The sequence below is a fragment of the Frieseomelitta varia genome, unplaced genomic scaffold (genome assembly GCF_011392965.1).
Source record: "Frieseomelitta varia isolate USP_RPSP 00005682 unplaced genomic scaffold, Fvar_1.2 scaffold_182, whole genome shotgun sequence".
Taxonomy (NCBI): Eukaryota; Metazoa; Arthropoda; class Insecta; order Hymenoptera; family Apidae; genus Frieseomelitta; species Frieseomelitta varia.
This window is the reverse complement of record NW_025109550.1, coordinates 633,881-648,355: the sequence shown is the minus strand read 5'-3', so window position 1 is coordinate 648,355 and position 14,475 is coordinate 633,881. Positions and strand designations below refer to the sequence as shown.

Here is a 14,475-nt window from a genome sequence, read left to right as displayed (position 1 = left end):
GTTTATTATTTCGTATACCTAATTAAACTAAGCTTGCAGATTTTCTTCCCCCCCGGTGCACCCACTTTCGATCAGATCTTTCGACGAAAGCTTAACAAGTACATCGATAAGGATCAATGCGTTATCAAGACAAAGGTAACAACGTATGGAAAGACTTTTACTTATTTCATAATTACGTTAGCAGATTAAAGAGCGTGTAACTTAAGAATATAATCCAGATATTTTAATTGTCTCGAGATTTGCTTTTTATCAAGGTGACTAATCGCAAAGCAATTTCGAACAGGCCGCGTACAAGTGTATTATTTTATATATTTAAATTGCTTCTGCGTTGTTGTCCGTATTAGAAGCGGCGCGTAGCGACACCGCGACGTTAACAGTATTACCGTGAGGGAAAATGCAAATTACTCAAGGACTCTGGTTCGCGCTGTCGGCTTGCAAGAAAATGTTGCCTCCCCTGCATTAATACACCGTAATGTAACTTCTGTTCCTCGCCGTTGATGCATGCGCGCAATAAATCATCGCGAGTCTTATTCGAACGAGCTCTGGCCACTGGCTCGTTCAACAGGTCTAATTTGCGAAACGTCATCTCTCTCTCTCTCTCTCTCTCTTTCGCGCGCGCGGTAACTCGCGACGTCCGGCGCAAAATACACGCTGCGCACCTTGCGTACGCGTCACTTTTATTTTCCTTTTCTTTCCTTACGTCGAGTGGAAGTGCTCGAGCCTTTTTCAATAATAACGCTTCACCGGCGCGGCGAACCTCGTCCATCCGTGATTGCTTTCACAATTAAAACACACGAGTGACCAGTGTTGTATTTAATCAAGCCGAGGGTCCGGACAATTTGTCCCATCGAGACGATATTTTTTCAAATAGGGCCTCTCGTTAATATTGCTGCGCGCTATTGTTGCTTACACACGAGTTATACAGTAAAAAGAAATTGAAGGGTGACGTCCATTTAGACGAGACGCTGTGACTAATAATAAAAAGAGGTATTCGCACAATCGATGAAGAGTTTTGCTCCAACTTCGTGGAAAGGCGATCGTTTTTAAGAACAAATTTTATGAGGTCGCGAAGGGGAGACTTTGAGCTTCAAGATCGCGGTGGATCTAGTTAACAAAAAAAAAAAAAAAAGAAGTTTTCAATGTCCATAGAGACATTGTTAAGAGAAGAGTTATTTATTTATGAAGGAAACGAAATATTGTTTAATAAAGTGGAAGAACGCTTATAAATATAAAAGTACGTAAGAACGTAAACAAGTATAAAAAGATTGTTCTACAATTTTTTCATTTTCTGTTTTTACAAAGTCACGGCAGTACAAAGTGTCGACAATTTTTCATCAATCTTTGTTCATATTTTAAACTCTTCATAGCTTCGTAAAAAAAAGTGTTGCTAATTAATAATTATTAATAAAGAAGCACGCGTTGAAACTCGTATTAGTTTGCCATGCGTTTCATCTGCGACAGCTAATGTCACGGTGATTTATGTCTGAGCAGGTAGATTCAGACGTTGAAGTTATAATAAACGAAGTTCAGCCGTGCGAGTAGAATTAGCTTATAACTAATTGTAAGCTTGTATCCCTCGAAATACATACGTTACCAATTACTTTCAATCCCGATCGTTTCTACTTAAAGAACATCTTTCTACCAAACACTTTAACAATATTTATAAAAAAAAAATATATATATAGATTATAATATTTATAACGTTATAACGTATTAAAATATTATAATCTATAATATTATAGATTATAATATTTCATAAATATATATATATATATATTATAATATTTATATATATATATATATTATAAATTTATAAATATAACAATATTTATAAAAAATATATATATATATTCTTTATAAAAAGAACACGACTTTATAGTTACCGCAACGCGAAAAGGACGATAACATGATAAAGCCGAACGAAAAATTCAATTTTATCCAGCGAATTCATTTCCACCCCCCTTCGGGTAGTGGCGAATAATGAAATAAAAATTCTCTCGTGGTTCTCGAATTTCCGAACGGCGGTCGGAAAATTGGGGGAGGGGGAACACAGAATAAGACGAAAGCGTGTTTCGTCAATCGAGCGAGTTGAGGTCGTGCAGTCGCGTCTTATTATCGCCAGTGAAACGCGTGTGCGCGTAAGCAAGCACTGGCTGCTGCGTAGGTTTCATTGAATTCTATGTGCGCCATTCATGCGTGTGCTTTCTCTCGCGTACGCGGCACACGTCGCCCTTCTTCCTCGCCTTTCTCTACTCACCCTAACGCAGTTGGCGCAACTCGGCGGCCGACTGCGTGTATAAATTGGGATATGGAGCGTAACTGTCGAGTGAAACTGGTTCCACGGAATCAATGGGCCTTTCCCATTCCCTGCTCTCTACCCTGCCCTGCCACCTTGACGCGTGTCACCTCATCGCGTGGATAGCGTACTAATGGCGACTCGTGGAATTCCAGTTACACGGGGCTGATTCACGGGCGAAATTTCGCGCGACGCGGGCACCCTGATATTAATTCGACGAAAACGAACGCTCGCCGCACGAAACGAACTCAATTGTCTATGGGAATAATTCGCCGTTTCTTTTTCTTTCTTTTTTTTTTTTTAGATTTTAATATTTACTCGAAGATGAGAAAAATTTTTATGTATTATGATGCTGTGATACTATTCCACACGTTTCAACTTTGTTATTAATTACTTCTGCTGCTTTGTATTTATTACGTTATGGATTTGATATTCAAATTATAACACAGTGTTGTACTAATGTAATTATATAATATAATATTATAATTTTAATATTATAATTTTTATATTAATTATATTATTAATTTTAATATTATATAATTTATTAATTATATTATTAATTTTAATATTATAATTTTTATATAATTTACAAATTATAAATTATAGTTTATTATAATTTTATTGCAAATTATAAATTACAATAACTGTAATTTAAATAAGTTTGTTCGAAAGCTTTCGAAAAATGTTTCAAGTTCAAAAATTTACGCACGTGCAGGTAAATTCGTAGCTGATGATCTTACATTGGCGTGACATTGGTAATTTTTTCTATTTTTCAAAGAAAAGATCCATGTGATATTCATTTACGACGATGAATAATCTTTGAGACAGTGCACAAAGATACATTTCCTAATCATAATTGTCCATCCGCGAAATACAAAGTGCGAAGAGATGGTCAGAAGTATATTTTTTTCACACATTACGCATTTACATTACATTAAAATTACCTACAAACTTCGTAAAAATCCGCCATAAAAGTCTAAACATTACCGGCGTCTAAATTTATCGGCGAGTCACGTTCTGATAAATCTCACCGAAAGGTTTCTGCCACCGGTGTAACTTTCCGGGGCGAATCCTCCGTTGCGGAACCGCAGAGAACCACGGAAACGAAAGTCGAAACGGCCCTGAGAGAGCCGTTCCCTCGGCAAATGGCTTTATCAGCTGCGAAAATGGCCGGTGGTTTCGTTTTCGTATTTCGAAATATTTCCGCCTGCAGGTTTAATGGAACTCGCGAAAGAGAAAGAGCCGCTAACATAACTCGGCTAATCGAGAATCGAAATCTGGATCAGCGTTTAATTAATTCCCGGATGATTAAAGCAAGTTGTGGGAAACTTCAACAGACTGACTCGCGTGCCACGAGTCGTCAAATTTTCAGCTCGACTTACGAGGTACAATTGTTCGTTACATCGAATCGTTTGCGAGATCAAAACTCTATTTCAACTTGGAAGATGGAAACAAGAGGATGTAAAGGAAAATTGTTGTTTACGCACGGACTGTGGATTCCTCGTGTTGGTTGACAAAATGAAATTCGGTCGCTGAATAGTTTTAGGAGCGCGATTAACGAGATGGAATCTCGGTGGAGAATTGCTTTCGGCCGCCCTTCAGATTTTTATGCAAATCCACAGTTCTGGCGATACAATTAACGAAATGGAACCTCGGTGGGAGATTGTGCTTGGTAAGAAACGACACGTCCCGAATATTTTTCGTACATTACCCGTGTCTTTGCGCACAATTTTAAAATTCTCTCTGCACAAATCCATAGTCTGACCTACTACTCGAAGTGATTAAAATATACGTTTATAAAAGATTTATATTAAAGATTCTTCAATCTTGTAAAGTTTCGATATTTTGGTTTACGATCGTTTAAATAGTTACCGTGAAATCCGAAGAAAACTCACGGGGCAAGAGGTTAACGATCGTTTTACGAGCGATCGTTATTTCTCAGATCTCCGATTGAAAGTAAAAAAAAAAAAAAAAAAAAGATGAGAAAGTGTATAATCGATTGTTTGCTCGAATGAAGAGGAAACGCAACCGGGGAATCGAATTTTTTTGCGCTCGTAAGCAATTAAAATTCTGATTATAGAAGATTAATCGGTGGAGGGGTGGGGGGGGGGGGGCAGGATTGTGAAAACGATCGGTAGCGGTGACCAACGGCAAGCAACAAGAATATTAAAAACACAGGCGAATCGCGTGTAATGGTGGTTTGATCTTTTTGGCAACGCGTTTTCATTGCCTCGTTAAACCGTACCGGGGGCCTTCAAAGAAAAAACGTTAAAAAGCTTGCGCCGTTATATAAAGATAAAAACTGTTGGTATTTTTATACCAACGACTGGCCAACCTCGCAGTTTTCGAACTCGTTTGCGAGATATCGGACGCGATGTGTTAACGACGATGCAGTTAACCGTGAACATCAACTGATAAGTTCGTCGAGAGACTTGCTCTTTTAATTCGCGTTTGCCAGAATTGAAACTGGAACTGTATTGTTGTTTCATGAGATAGTAACATGTGTCGCTATATTATTTTTATATAATTGATCGAATAATTGAATTCAATAGAGAGAGAGAGAGAGAGAGAGAGAGAGAGAGCTTTAAACTACGGTAAATGAGGTAAATGAAGTTTTAACAAATTGCTAATTCTGGTTAATGGAGATGGCATGCTTTAACATTAAAAAAAAAAAACTAATGACATAATCATGTTCGAAGTGTTAAAAAAAACAGCAGTGAAGGTATATATATATATCCAATTCTTAATTGGTACGTACCTAATTGGTAATTAAAACAATATAAACTCGCTCGTTAAATTCTAAGGAACATTAATAAAGGATTTCGGTCTAAAATTACTCGATTATTTGACATTTGAAATTACGACCAGTCTGCAGAAGGAAATGAAAAATGTAGCTTCGGTAATGTGAAATTAATTGACATCCATCGCTCCTCTATAAAAAAAAAAAAAAAAAAAGGGAAAGAAAGAATAAACGGGGAACATGGCTTATCATTTCCTTTCCGTGGTAATCGCCAATTGCTGATTTAACGTTTCTCCGCTTCCTGTTCGATCAGTTTAATTGGCCGCGCTTAATTGAAAAGCACACAGCGAGATAAGAACACGCGCGTAATGCGCGTAGGCAGCTAATCTCGGAGTAAAGAGGCAATACTAGGGAATATTAGTAACGTGGCAAATGGCGAAACGAATGCATCGTGCGCGCACACAACGATCGCGATTCATGGATCGCGTTTCCATTCATCCGTGTGATTCGCGTTTTCCCCTCCTTTTGATACGGCTTTGGCATTCATTCACCGCCGCTCCGTTCAGTGGCCGAAGATAAATCGTGCCTCTTAAGAAAAATTGCCCTCCGCTCTATCCCACGAATTTTATCTGGCCTCCCAAGCCATCGATACCAACAGCCACCTATCTTTCTTCTACGTATGCACGTACATACGTGCGCGTACGTTAACATAACCCAAAGAGTTCGTTAGCTGTTCCATTTTTATCTGGTCGAATGATAAAGCTAGCCGGCTTTCAACAGATCGTGTTAACTACCATTCCCTCTGATACACTTTTAGGAAAAAAATGGCTACCAGAGATATGATTGTAAACCTCAGCGACGCGGGAATAAATTATTATGGATTTCCTTATCTGTTTCCCTCGTTGACAATTCGTCGACCGTTGCGCTCGGAAAATGTTTCTACGACCAGCGCAATTTTAACCACTTGCGCCGGCCAACTGATTGCGGACCATAACGAGTGACCGAACCATTATACAATAATTCGTCGTTTTCTTTTTGATATGCGCTGGACAGAAATTATTGAGAAGTAATAAATTTATTATTTATTTTGCCTGGGTTACATTTATTACAATTGTACAAATCGTATAATTATATTTATTATATAATTAAATTCATAATTATATAATTATATTTTATATTTTATATTATATAATTATATTTTATATTTTATATTTTATATTTTATATTATATAATTATGTAATTATATTTCTTAAAATTGTAGCTTCAATAGTAGGTTTAACCCCTTGCATTGGCAACCGATTCGCGGACCATAACGAGTGACCGAACCGTATACAATGATTCGCTGCTTTCTTTCGTCGGTATGATATCACTAGATAGAAATGATTGAGAAGCACTTTAACAAATTTATTATTTATTTCGTCTGGGTTATACTTAAAACTGAGAAAATATCACAATTTTGGGGCAAAAAAAATAAAAAATTCTCGACGCGCGTAGTGCGCGATTCCAGCGCAGGAGTTTGGACTGGAACGAAAATCCGAAAGTGGCGACTGCATCGACTGCGCACGGCCCGGGACTGAATTTAGTGCTGCCTATCAATTACATTTCACGTCGCGATAATTGGATTTAGCAGAGGGCCTCGCCCGTCTGCCGGGCAGATCGACGTGCAACAATAAATACACAGGTATTTTCATTATCGAACGTCGACAGCCCGGGCCGCTCGTAAAGTCTTCGCGGCGAAACGAGCCACGATGATTTACCGTCTTCTTCTTTTTCTTCTTTTTTTCTTCCTCCCTCTCTTTCTTTTCTACCTCCCCCGTTCGCATATGCAACGCGTTTCTTCCTCCTCTCCGTTTGGCTCATTTCCACGCGAAACAACGAAACGAGAGCGATCCACGTGGATAGATCGCCTCCCACGTCTTGTAAATTTGCCTGACAATGCGGATGAGAGAACGAATATTTCGGATGTATACTGCCGGATGCGAGGAATATACTATACGTACATATAGTTGAGGCAGTGCCACGCCTCGCTTATTCTTTTCTGAAAACCGCTGTCATTCCTCCAGCTGGCTCCAGACCCTTCGATCTGCCTCCGAGACTCGAGAGAGAGAGAGAGAGAGAGTCGACTTCTCCACCCACAGGGTGGCCTGTATTTCTAATTACAGGCCGCTCTGCATTCTTCCACGGCGATGCAACGACCAACACAGGAACGCTTCCTCGCCCTTGGGCGAACGAAAGAAAAGTCACGAGAGATGAATTTTCATTCATTCTGGTATATACATCATCTTCCATTCTTCGGTGGAGAAAGAATCGTCGTTAACGGATCGTTCGTTCGATGATTTTAACGAATCGTATTGGCAAAACGAGCGAAAAGCGTGGTTTGGAGGGAAACGACGTCGCAGGGAAGTGTGAAATTTTCCAATTGGTGAGAGTTAGCGAGAGATAATGACCACTCGTAGCGGTTTATGTTCTTTGAAGTCTGATTACAACGTAGAAGAGCGTTCGAAGTGATGCGGATTTACATCGCAGATCGCAAGTCACAATTTCTACAAATCGACCAACAAATGAAACATGATTTTTGTAATTTGATCCCGATATAGCTGTGGATCCACAGATATATCGAATTTCTTTGTGGGGCAATCTGTGACATAGATTATAGTACTCGAAAAATCTTTGTAAAGTTAAAAAAAAATATTAATAAAGACTACAAATATCCAATAAAACACTCGTGCGCAATTTAAACTGGAACACAAACCACGATTTTTACAAATAATTCTCTGTAATTTAACTCGTAGTAGAGGAGTCAAATTTCTTTGTGATGTAGATTAGTACTCGAGAAATCTTTGTAAAATCCAAAACCAACGGAGACCAACGGATCTTCCACTAAAAAAACACTCGTGCACTTAATTTAAACTGGAGAATACAAGCCAAGCGGGCAGAACTTTGAAGCGAAAAAAATTAAATCGACGAATCGCTCGATATATCTGACGAAATGCCAAAATGCTAAAACATTGAAATTTCCGTCAGCGCAACAACGTCTATGAATACATATTAGGAAAATACGGAAAGCGGAGGATCGTCGGGTTGGTTTCCAATTCTGAGATACGATCGGATAATTTTAGAAAGCTTTTATCTCCGCCGGGGAGAGATAATACTTGCAGCAGCGAACCGGCCAACACCGCATAGGACTCGTTTGCATGACTTTATTGCGCGAATCACCGCCGATATTAAATCGCATGAATATTTAAAAATACGTCTACGTCTGTCACGGGAGAAAAGGAGAAGAGGGGAGGGAGGGAGGGAGGAGGAGGTTTGAGGGGAGGAAGAAAACTTCTGTCGTATTATCATCCACTTTTCCAGCTTCATTAAACGCTGGTTTTAATCGGCCGGCTAAGCTGTCGCAACTTCTGTCGTAGCTTTTGAAACGAAGCCGGCCCGGGCTTTTTAATCTTTACTTAAAAACTTCACGCTGACAATATCCCAACCGTTAATTATTCATCGACCTTTAACGCGCCGTGAACCTCCACAATTCGCCGATAATTCGATCGCCCCGCGATCGAGTCCGACGAGCAACGAACCCTCCGCCACGTTGCCCATCTGCGAGAAACTCTTCCCAATCGTGTTATAATTATTGCGTTCTGCCCGATCTTTCCAAAACTTCGAAATGTGCAACGCGTTTTAAACTCCCGACAGATCGCCGCCTGATAAGAGTCGAGCTGATCGGCTCTCAGTACCCGTTGTTCAAATGAAGGAGTAACTTGTGTGCATAGTGTGTTTTTTTTAACGCACGCAGTTGATTCGCAGTTGACTCTCGAGGATCGAACGATTGGAAAAAGTTAAAGGAAGCCAAATATGATAATAAATTCTAATTTAATCTAAGGCACGATTTCCTTCTCAGTCCTCAAAGTCATTAGTCATTGAAAGTCACTTGTTGCACAGATGACAGATGTAAAACGTCAAGAGTATTATATATAAATATTATTAAAATTTCGCATTTCGCGGAACTGCAGTTTACTTTCAAATCGAAGATTACTCGGTATTATCGGATGAACTTGAAATTTTCACATGAGAAATACCTTCCATCGAAAATCTGCCACTCGATTCCTAGTCTGACGCCCCCCCCAGACGCGGTGCTACGAGACTCGAGCACAAAGTACAACGTAGGCACGCAGGCCAGGTAATTATACGCGAGATTAATGAGCGGCTCTCTGTTTGCCTCGTGTCCATCGCGAGGATTTGCCTCGTTCCACGAACCGAACGGAGAAACGAAAAAGGGAAAAAAAGGGGCGCTCGCTCGCCGAAGCGTCCCGGAAACCACTTAAAAATATTGTCTCGGCCCCGCCTAGAGCGTCTCGAGGTTACTTTAAACATCGTGCCTTAAATTCGGCGCTGCTCGTCCGAGCCCCATCTCACGAAGGGCGTGGACTAAGTAGCCCGTCGACCGTCGTTTATATCCTCTCTTCTCACCCTTCTTCTTCTTCTTTCCATTCTTTTTTTTTTTTTTTTCTTTCCTTTTTGTTCTATTTCGTTAATTGCGGCCCCGGCTCAAACCGCGCTTCTCACCTGTTGCAAACGTATAAATATTAAACCGGCCGATTGTTACCTACGATTCGCCTAGTTCCATAAACCAGCGAGATAATGGTTGCGTCTGTCGCCCACATTCAAACGAGTCGTTTGTTTTCGTTTGTCGAGCAGAAGGGAAAGTGAAAGAGAGAGAGAGAGAAAGCTCCCGGAAATTAATACGCCTCCGTGCGAGCAAGGGTTCTCTCCGTTTTTTGTTTTTGTTCCGGCGTGGTTAACCTACCGACAAGAGAAAAGGATTGAAAACAAAAAAAAGGAATCGGCTATCCATCGGTGAATTATGACGATTGTACGTTCATCACGTTTCTCTCTCTCCACCTTTCTTCCTTTTTGTTTGTCTTTCTATATTTTATTTCATTTTATTTTATACGAGACAGTCTAACGATCGCTGCTTAGGTAAATGGGAAACGGGGAGTGAACTTTGAAATGGAACGATCAATGGGGAGGGCGATCAACCTGTCAGTCTAATTCCTGTGATGGTGAAATTTATATTGAATATTAGTGTCTAATAATACCTATGATTTATCATTTTTAACACTGGAGCTACCGACGATAGCATGAAATTTTCCGATATTGAAGAAACTTTTGGCCCACCCTGTACGTTTCACACGTGACAATGTTACGTTGATCAGAGATATTCTAGAAGAAATATTCACGTCACCGTTATATTAACGTAGTTATCAACTACCGATATCTGTACGAAGATAAATCAGAAAGGGGTTAAATTAAACTTTCACGATAGGGTTAGGTATATACAGACAAATTGTAAGCCTGGATTATTTCTTTCTAGAGTTCTCGATTATTCTGCACAATCTTTTTTTGTTCCTCTATTTCTTGAACGAGACACAGAGATCAATGTATATCAGCGGTTGCAAGTGGAACAGAATTTATTTTCATGCTGCAGCGGACACGTTGCACTGCAGATGTCCGTGCGAATTTCACAAGAAAAATTAGAAAGGAACGTTTCTACAAATTAGGAATTTAATAAATTAACGAATTTTATAAACTAGAGGAAAAAACGTTTCACAAATTGGAAGAAAAGGAGTGGAAGAGCAATTTCATTATCCAAAGAGGAAACCTCAGTTTCATAAATTCGTTCGCCGCGAGGAGACAGTGTGAATAATCGCCAATTGCAAGATGAATTTCGAAAAGATAATCCGTCATTTACGTATATACATATATATATATAAGTATAAAAGTATGATTCGCAGAGGAATTTATTAATGATCTCTCCCCGCTAATGAACAAGCTCTTGCACTGAAATGACGTGCCACGCAAATTTTTTTGTCCCAAAATTGCAATGCTTTCTCAGTTTTATATATTTAAGTAAAACAAATAATAAATTTATTATTTCTCAATAATTCCTATCCAGTGATATCATGCCGACGAGTTGAAAAAGAAAGCGACGAATTATCGTATACGGTTTGGTCACTCGTTATGGTCCGCGAATCAGTTGTCAGCGCAAGTAGTTAAGGATATCGATAATAATGTCGTTTTCTGACACTGTAGAAAATTTCATTTTATTTGGAAGTGAATACAGCTTTAATCTGTAATATAATTTAACAATAAACACACTAAAGATCAATGTATTTAACTAGGATATAGGTTATATTAGGCATAACATAGGTTATTATGTTATAACATATTATATATACAATAAGTAAAATTATATATTTAAGTGAAACAAAAATTGGCAACACAAGTAATAAATTTATTACTTCTCAATAATTCTCATCCAGTGATATCATACCGACGAGTTGAAAAAGAAAGCGACGAATTATCGTATACGGTTTGGTCACTCGTTATGGTCCGCGCGATCAGTTGCCAGCGCAAGGGGTTAACGATACCTATAAGTAATGTTCGTTTTCTGACACTGTAGAAAATTTCATTTCATTTAAAAGTGAATACAGCTTTAATCTGTAATATAATTTAAGAACAAACACACTAAAAGTCAATGCATTTAACTAGAATATAGATTATATTAGGCATAACATAGGTAATGTTATAACATATTATAGCGTAACATGTTGTAATAAGTAAAATTATATATTTAAGTAAAACGAAATAGACAAAACAAGTAATAAATTTATTACTTCTCAATAATTCCAATCCAGTGATATTATACCGACGAGTTGAAAAGGAAAGCGACGAATTATCGTATACGGTTTGGTTGCTCGTTATGGTTCGCAATCAGTTGCCAGCGCAAGAGAAGAACAGCTCTCGCCCGACCTGCGTCCCCAATTTTCTAATCCTCTTAAATCGCCCGTACCCCGCCGTCCCACGTTCGAGACCATCACCATTACCCTTCGCAAACCCCCTTTGGCCCGTTGAAACGGCCAAAGTTGCGCGCACACCGTTCAAAACCTCTGGCAATCTCCGCCATCGTTTACCCTCGCGCGGCATCAAGAACAGTCAAACGTTCGCGGAACAAGTCATACACCGCTGCGTTCGCGTTGCATCTATTAGCAGGAGAAACTTGCTGTGTCGGTGAGAGATTGGTTAGGGGTTGGTAATCCCCGAAATCGTTTCTAATCTGTCGATCTACCCTCTCGACTCCGCTGGTATCCATCTCCATTTTCTCTCTGTGTCTCTCTGTTTCACCCTGGCGCGCGCCAGTAGATTCTCCTCGTCGCCCTATCCTGTCCATCTATTTCCTGTCTCTCGAGTCTGGTTGTGTGTACGCGCGAGTACGCGGGGCCAGGTTGAACCTGCGTCAGGATCGGGTGTATCAGATTTCCGATGGCCGTGGCATATGTACGTACTCGGCCGAAGGTAGATTAGATTTTAATAATGCAATTTGGGTTTACGGCGGGTACGTAGCGGACGATGGAAGGAAGGAAGGAAGGAAGGAAGGAGAAGCGACCGAAGGGGTGGGCAAGAGAGAGAGAGAGAGAGTGAGAGAGAGAGAAAGGGTTTGCTCTGGTCCGACTGTAAAACGAGTCGGTTTTCGCCCGGAGGAGGCAAACCAGCCCCAGACTACGGACTGGTAATTGTTGGAATTTGATTGGGCCTGCCTCGACGCAACCAGCAACTGCCGCAAACCTCTATATACCTCTATTTCGTTTTCTCTCTCTCGCTCTCTCTCTCTCTCTCTCTGCGCCGGCATCGACTATGAGTTCAAATGTCCCCAGGCTGTTCGCAGAGCTGCGTGCGAATGCGAATTTCAGAGCTTTCCGGCGAAATTGATAATAGAACTGGCGAGGGGGTTTCAAATGTATGGTGGAAAAATGTTGGCGTTTGGAAAGGCGCAGTTGCAGGAACCAACTGCGCGCCAGAGGTGAAAACGACGACAGATCTGCGGATTGATTGAGCACGGTTGGATAAAATTCGGTCACGCGGCACGCGTTTTGAAAAAGCGATGCTTTCCATTCTTTTTGTCACACTGGTGATTCTACGGGGAGGGAAAAACGAGAGAGAGAGAGAGAGAGAGAGAGAGAAAAGGAAGAGTTCGTTTCGATCAGAATTCGACGATGAACTTGTCGACGAAACTGTATATGTGTATATGTAAATAGTTAAAAGACGCGTGCCTTTCCAAACTCCCATTCGGGTTAATCGAGTCGTTCGAACGGAATCAATCAAATTGTTTAACTGAGAATAAACGTGGAAAACTCGCTACCTTTCTTTTCAAACTCAATATTTTTACGTTATTTGTTCGTTTGTTTGAAAGAAAAAAAAAAAAAAATCAAAAGCGTATTCCAGGTCACAAACTATGATGGCGCGAACCGCGAAAACGGTCAAAAGAATTAAGTGCAACAAAGCTCGTTACAAACCTGACAAAACCACGCAATTACTTGCGAAATGATTTTTCTGATAGTCGAACAAACGATATATATTGGCTTACGAAACGAATTAACTGGACCGAGTATTGATTATTATTCAATTTGTAAATTTTTGTAGAAAGAAAGTAAAAAGATCCATCATATTCTTCCTTTGAACTTTTCAGTTCGTAATATAACAGCAATTGTTGACAAACTGATGTCAGACAAGTACCCAAATAAGAATAACTTGGCGCAATGATGGCCATAAACATACGTTAAATATAACCCAGGCAAAATAAAGTAATAAATTTATTGCTTCTTAATTATTTCTATCTATAGTGATAGTATCATACCGACGAGTTCAGAAAGAAAGCGACGAATTACTGTATACGGTTTGGTCACTCGTTATGGTCCGTGAACCAGTTGCCAGCGCATAGGGTTGCAACTTAACCTCACTGGGAAAATGCACACGCAATCGCAAAACGAAACAAGAGACCTCGCCGCCTCGTTCAAAAATTCGCAAGATTTTAAAATAACGCCGAAACTTTTAGAGACTTTTGCAAGTGCCTAAACGTGCACGAAAGTTCGATATACGATCAGCCGTTTCCATTAAACGATTATCGCGGCGCCGGCGACACCTCTGGTTTCAGACGAACTCGCGAACTCGGGAATTAGCCCGATTGGATACACGAGGCTAACCGAAGGGGAGGAGAAGGGGGAGGGCACGGGGAATTAAATTGCGTTCCGCGGATTTAGCGGAACAACCGTGGCGCGACGTCGCGCATCCACTCACGCTGCCGCGTGAACTTGATCTCGTTATTATGAACCGTATACCGCGTAATATGATCGACGGCCTGGCCGGAATCGCGAACTCGCTTCCGGCGATGGCTGGTGTGTACGATTTATGCGACGCTGGCCCCGAAATTTCAAATCCCGCCCCGTGTTACCGTTCCGAACCGACCCGCCGCCGAGGCAGTTAACGATCATCGCGTGATCACTTCGTATTTTGCATTTCGTATTTCTCCCCGCTTCCATTTATTTCATTCCTCCCAGCCGCGCGTCCCTCGCCGCCTTTTCCCTCTTTCTTTTTGTTTTTTTTTTT

The 14,475-nt window shown here is 40.4% G+C and overlaps 1 long non-coding RNA gene across 3 annotated transcripts in view; it reads right to left on the bottom strand.

Annotated features, from left to right (window-relative positions):
• Positions 1-14,475, bottom strand: part of LOC122538889 — a 173,877-nt gene that overhangs the window by 19,316 nt on the left and 140,086 nt on the right. The window lies entirely within an intron of this gene.